Source organism: Meleagris gallopavo, chromosome Z (assembly GCF_000146605.3).
Source record: "Meleagris gallopavo isolate NT-WF06-2002-E0010 breed Aviagen turkey brand Nicholas breeding stock chromosome Z, Turkey_5.1, whole genome shotgun sequence".
Classification (NCBI taxonomy): Eukaryota; Metazoa; Chordata; class Aves; order Galliformes; family Phasianidae; genus Meleagris; species Meleagris gallopavo.
In genome coordinates, this window is record NC_015041.2 from 37,161,417 (window position 1) to 37,168,668 (window position 7,252).

At 38.3% G+C, this 7,252-nt stretch overlaps 1 protein-coding gene across 1 annotated transcript in view; it reads right to left on the reverse strand.

Moving 5' to 3' along the window:
- The window catches only part of LOC104915113 (cytosolic carboxypeptidase 1), a 131,365-nt gene that overhangs the window by 93,062 nt on the left and 31,051 nt on the right, over positions 1 to 7,252 (reverse strand). The gene's annotated exons all lie outside the window — the stretch shown is intronic.

Below are 7,252 nucleotides of genomic sequence, written 5' to 3' on the forward strand. Positions count from 1 at the left end.
GAGGGAGCGGCCGCCTCAGGCGGTTGCACGAACCGGGAGGCGTGTGAGAATCATATGGCTGCAGATCAGTGGGACGAGTCGCGTGAATTAGCCTCGCCCGTGGCGGTCCTGTAGTGTCACACAGTCCTCTGTCACACGAGCTGTCCCTGCCCAGGCCCGCGGTCACTGTCACACCCCTTTTTTCGTCGGAGGTAAATGCTTGCAGCTGCAGGTGGTACAGAGATCCCTGCTACCCAGCGTGCTGAGGAAGCACCAAAGACTCAGGTTGGGGATTTGTAACAGCCCAAAACAAAGAAACAGCCGAACCATTAGATTTTATAGCAAATTAATCTCTGTGGTACACAGTTCTGAGCCACTCAGCTCACTGATGACTTCTAGACGTGAGCAATATAGCTCCTTGACACACTCCCATCTGTAACAACCAACAAATAACATTTCATGAAGTTCCTCAATCGGAGAAAGGACATGTGCAAGAATAATGATGATCTAGAAGACTCACAAAGGAGAAGCAGCCTTTTAGTTAAGGCTGATAAATCAAAATCCATTCCAAATCTCTCATACACTAGTAATCATAGGAAATAGTTCCGTCGTGGGGATAATCTCTAATAGAAATACACAACGCCTGTTTCCCAATAACATTTTGTAACTACAGAGTTACCTATCCTGCTTCTCATACAGCACAATGTAGATTCTAAATTGCACACATTTTTATGCATATGCCTTTCAAAATGCATATGCCTTATCCATCTGGCTAAAGTAGCTACAACCACTGCCTTATGTGCTGTGGTTTATTCTAACCCCAAGGACTGGACTAAAGATTTTCAATACTTTTTCACTAACAAACAGCTATGCATTTTGGGTGACAGTTTGTCACCTCTTCCTTGGGGCTGGATCCACCTGAACAACAGTTCACGATAACTACTTGTTAATGCTTTCGTTTTGGTATGGTGTTATGGTATTAGATAAATTGTGCTTACCATCCGTGCAGCAATCCACACATGATCTGTGTAGAGAGGATATATATCTTTACCTTCTGAACATGGAACAAAACTGCGTTAGTGACAAGTCAGTGGAAACTCGATAGTTGGGACCAGGGGGCCACATCTGTACACTTGTGATAGAGTAAAGATAGATACCAGCCCTCCCATGTGGTTCTGGTGAAATACAGTGTTTGCCTGACTGTTAGTTTCAGCCAATTTCTGCCCATCTGATCAGGGAAGTCAGCTTCTACTTTGATGGAGTTAATTTAAGTTTAAAGTGATATAACAGATTCTTAACTCCATCATCATGTCATTTATGCATAAATATTAATTACGCTTTCTGAATTCCCCTTCCCACCATATTAAAATAAATGGATAGCAGTAGTTAAGACATATAACCAGATATCCCTGACTTTACTTACTTGATCTTTATCCAGTAAATACTTAAACATTAATCATACTTCCTAGACCTCGTGAACAATCAGAAAACACACAGGTTTGAATGGAGCTTTGTCCCTCCCCTACCTAACACATTCTTCAGTCACCTATCTTGAATAAGTAGAACCCAGAGAATCAGAATGCAGGAATTTATGAGCATATTGGCACTAGGCAGGAATAGTCTTACTTGTTGCAAAACAGCTATCATATTTGACAGCTGTTAAGAAAACAGAAAACAATGCAGCTGAAAGTTTTCTGTGGAGTTCTATTCATAGAATGATTTTAAACTCTCTCTAAAGCAATGTCGGGCATTAGAAGATGTAGAATAAACTCAAGTATGACTCAGTCAAAGACAGAAATAGTATCAGGCAGGCACTGGCAAATAAAAAGCAAATATGAAGAATATAAATAAAATCTCTTTTTTTCTTTTTTTTTTTAATTCTGATCAAAGAGACAGTTAAGTTTGTTCAGAAAATAATATTATTAAATACCTTCATGTGTGTCCTGGCAGATGACTAAAACAAATCAGCTAAAAACATGAGAATCCTCTGCTGGAGAAAGAACACATAACATTAAGTCAAATTTTCTGTTTGTTCTCTAACTTTTATGTGTTTTTTTCTAGCAGAGCATCTGTTTGTGGGAGTTGAAGCTCATTAATGAACATAGATTTATTATTTTTTTCTTTTGCAGATAAAGTGAGTCCACATTTAGGACTTATTTCTACAGAAAACAAGTTTGCCTTTAGAACAAATGCACAACCACAGTAACAGACCAATATTGTTCTTAATTGTGTAAGAATTTTCACCAGTTCTGATGGAATTTAGTTACATGAGACTGCAAGAACTTGCCCTAGTTTTGTTTTCAAACACATTCCAGTGAAAAGTGATGGTTTGAATCCTTTGTAAATATATACTTGGAAAATCACACTTAGAACACAATTCTAAACATTTATTAGATACTATCAAAACAATATAACAGTTTATTATTTATTTCATTTCACAGAATTTTCAACATTCCAGATGAAATCTTTACTGTAAACAAATAACTTTTTATTTAGCCAGAGGAAAACATAAATCTGTGGTGTTTTGCAAATAAGATGATGACAAATTGTATTACTGCCATTAAGCAAAAGCTGGATAAACCCAAGCACTCCCTTCTGAAAATAAAGCTACAGCAAAACAGCCTTGCAGTTACTGGTTCCATAGTGGTTCCATACAAGACTAAGCCTCTGATTTTGCTGTTTAAACAAAATATTGTCACAGGAACATACTTTTTAATAGAACAATCCAAGTACTTAAAAAAGAAAAAAGTAACAAACATGTCTCAATCTGAACTCAATGTGGAAAAACAAGTCCCTAAGAGAGTCTACATCCAGCAATACAAATTAAAAAAGAGAGAGAGAGAGAGAGAGAGAGAGAGTTAGTTTGTATGTTTACAGAAATCATATTGCATTGATTTACTATTTTTGGCAAGGTAATAAAAGCAGTGATTCCAGCAACACTTTCTGAAGGTTATGCAAAGGCAAAAGATGCAAACAAAGACTGCCACCCCCAGCTGCACACTTATTATCTCCATTATCTCAACATCTACCAATACATACACAGCATCAAGTCTTACAAAATCAGCATACGTAGCTGAAATAATCACAGGTAATTTTTAAAGTTAATAACTCTCCCCTATGGAAGCAGGAAGAACAAGGAGGATAAGAAAAAGTTCTTCAAAATACTCTTAATGATAACAATATGTAAGCATTGTTTGATTCTACCCCTTCTCATCCTCAGTATCCCTATCACCTAGTTACTCCCTCATTTACTAGTAAATCTTTATCTGTACTAGTTCAGTCTGCCTTGCCTGAATCTATGCCCCTATATACTGAATAAATCCAGTCAGTTCCAGATGATAAACAGCTAGCAGCTCTCCTCAGCTGTGAAAAATAATCACTCCCTTATTTGAGAGTCAATTCTTATCTCTGAATACACACTGGAGAATTTGTTTTTGTTCCTTTATCTCTTAGATACGTAATTCCTCTCTAAACATTAGAATACTTGGTACTTTTCTAACATAGCATCTGTTCTTTTTCACATTTGAGAAGATCTTTTGTGCTCTGCTATGTATCTGTTTCAACATACACAAAAGCAATTCAGTTCAACCTCACATCTGTGTCTCATTGAGATATTTTTGCTTTTATAACACTAGAAATCACCCATCAATATTCTTTGCACAGACTAATTCCAAAAGTATAGATTTATAGCCTATGGATACTTTCATCTAGGTGTCCAGGGGAAGGGTGTTTTGGGTGCAGTGGGGTAGTTGAACCTTGTAGGCAGCTCAGCACTACACAGTTGTTCCCTCATCTCCAGTCCCACAGCATGATGGGTGAGAGAATCAGAAAAAGGTAGAGCTTGTGGGCTGAGATAAAGATGGTTTAATTGGACAAAGAAAAAGGGAAATGATAATAAATATATGCATATATACAAAATAAGTAATACACAGCCAGGTTACTGATGCTAGCCAGGCCCTGAGCAGCGGCAGCCCTCCCAGCTAAGTCCCCCAGATTTATTGTTCAGCATGATGCCATTCAGGTACAGGACATCCCTTTGGTCAGTTTGGGTCAGCTGTTCCAGTTCAGTTCCATCCCAGCTGTTTCTGCACACCCAGTTTCCCTCTGGCAAGGGCAGTGTGAGAAGATGAAAAGTCCTTGACTTAGCATAAGCACTGCTCAATAACAACTAAAGCATCAGAGCAACATTGTTTTTTTCTCATAAATCCAAAACACAGCACCATACCAGCCAGAAGACACCAGCTGAAAACAGGACAGATAGGAAAAAATTTCAAAGGTGATGCACCATGCTTGTACTAAGTCAGACACTTACTTCACATATCTACTGATAAACAAATTATAGTTTTACATACAAGACATTAAAGACAACAACAAAAGAAAACAAAGAAATAAGAGGAAGAAGTTACTCTCCTGTGTTACAGTCAAACAAGAGCTTCCATTTTCAGTTTGGTTTTTTTGTTGTTGTTGTTGTTTGTTTGTTTGTTAGAGGGGAAAGAATTTATGAACATCATTCAGTTCAACTAATTTCTGCACTCAGGGCAGTATTTTACTATCCTTTCATATCCTGTTTGTTATCATAGATATTTTTATCAATGTGAGTGCCCTAGAATTTGATAGCTGACAAGTATCACAAATTTGCAAACTGGGGGCAGTTGGTTTTGTTGTTTTTAAACAGGCCACTAATCAGTAAGAGCCTGTGGTAAATTCTTCCGTATACAAGCATATTAAAAAAAAGTAAGTAAGAAATAAAATAGACTGCAGCCCAGCTGAAGTTCAACTTCTTCACACATGTATGCTTTCACACATCTCCATTTTCCCCCTCTGCCTGCATGAATTATTTCCGTTGGCAAGACACAAAGAAATTCCAGGTTCTTGAAAAATTTCAGCTGTCCTTTGAGCAAAGTAAAATGTGAGGAATAGCCTTGAATAAAGATGATGAGATACTTCCTTCTTTGGAAAATGCTAACTGAAAATAGCTTTTTGCAGCAGGTAATCTCTTGCTATGATGGACTTAAGATGATACTTGAAGGAAGGGAGAATACTCTGTCGACTCTCAAAAATGATAAACAAATGTATATTTTAAATACACACATGATTCCTAGAGCAAACAAAGGAAACTTATCTCTTAAATGTTTCCATTTATTTAGCATGTTTTAGTAACAACCTCCAGAGTATGAGAATGTGTTATAAATAGAGAAGACTTAGAGGTAAGTTACGTTTGTCTATTTAACTCAATTGACTTCTGGGATATAGAACTTCAAAGGCTGCAGGAGCTCTCTCTGCAAATCAAAATTTCTGTTACAGGATGTTTTTGATTTGTTTCTTCATGCTGAATAGTACAAAACAAGTCTGCTCATATCTTCTTGTCAGTATGCTTAAAAAAATCACGTTTTAATATGAGTTGCTATAGTGTAAAAATAGCCTCTGTATTACAAACTCATACAAAATACATCAGTAGTTTCAGAATTAATATCATTTTGGAAAGAAAAAAAGAGCAGGCAGTCAACTGACTACACTCTAAATCAGTGCATAGTTAGCTGAAGTTTCCTTAAACAAAGCAGCCTATTTACATCTAGTATACGGTGATGTCTTCTTACTGTATCACAGGAACAAAGGTACTCCTTAATTAATGCTTAAGCAAGTTCCTCATAATCCTTACATTTAATCGAGTTCTACTCTGACAAGAAGTGGGAACACCTGTTCTGGCTTTAGTCATGAATGTAGATGCAGGTTGCCTTTCCCTCTCATCCTCTCCCAATTCTATTTTGCTTAGTATTGACTATCTTGTGGATCTTAACATCTAAACAGAAAGATATTTTTGTATTAAACAGCAAAGCATTTTAAGTATTAGTACCTAGTAAAGCAAGTCTGCATGGAAACTAAAAATAAATAAAAAGCTTTTATTTCTTTGGATGTCCCATGCAAGTACCACCTAGATCAGTCTGCTCTGCTCTACCAATGCACTTCATTGTACCATAGGAAAATAACATGCTTCAATTATGTTCATAGAAAGCACCTCAGCTTACTGATTACAGGAGTGAACACAAAGTAACTTTTTAAACTGTTATGGGCATTTCACACAAACAACCAACCTTCTCATCTTTCACTCCTGGTAATTTTCTTGCGAAGAGAAAGCACTTAAAGTCAGTTACCATACATCCACTGGTCTACTGAGAACTGGAATGAGGTCACCACAAACATGTCACAAAAGCCAGGTCATAATTCTTACTGTTCAGCCTGTTCGGAAACATAGATAAGCATGTGCTAATGGAAGTGTAGGTAACAAACTTCAAAAGTAATACCCTTTTGGAAATTAATTTACATTAAATACTGCGGGTTTTAAAAATAATTCATACCTATATAATAATCATGTCTGCAACAATAATCAGAGAAGTTCTTTTATCTTGAAACGTGTACATAGAATTCAGCTCTCTTTCTACAGAGTTCTGGTTCAGGCACCATATTTCTTGCTACAGGGAAGTAGATGTAACTAGTTCTAATTTATAGATGCTTAGCTGCCAGCTATCTGGTTTAGCATCAAAGATCTGTTCTTTGCAATCATAACATGACTGATACAGGGCATCTATCACACAGGGCAGGGCATCCTCCCAGAACACAGAACCGCAGTGTGGAACGATCCCCTGAGACATCCCTGAAACCACTGAATCCAAAAGGATAGCTCTTTCTGACATAGCAGGTGCTATCAGAGGTCTGACAGTTGGCACAGATTTTTCTCCTTTTGCCTCGCTCCACATACAGTTGCACTGTGCATGGAGGGTGTTGAATAGGAAGAGTGAATTGCAAAGTCAGGTTTTCCATTTTAAATGGAAAATGTAACTTCTTCACATGCACTGGAGCAGAAGGCTCTAGGCTTAAGTAAGCTCTTTTTGTTTATCAGAGCACGTTAAGAGCTGATTTCTATAACTGTGATCTTTGTCTTAGGCACGGGAAACATTCAGTCTTTGCAATTAAAGATCAAATTCGCAGTAAACGGCTCTGAAACTGTAGGTCCCTCAGATACGTCAGCTCGTTTCCCTCACAGGACGAGATAACCAACACTGCCCGCAGAAGGAGTTATACAACGCCTGATGACAGCAAAACCGCGGAGACAGAACCGGTGCCCCGCCAGCAGGGCTCTCGCTCTGCTTTCCTCTTCCAAACCGGGCCACATAGCCTCACCCAGAGCACCCCGGAACGACCACTGCTCGCTTGCACTCAGCTAGCCCCGGCCAGCCCCTCACCGAGAGCAGGCGGCAGTGCAGGCAGCGCCAGC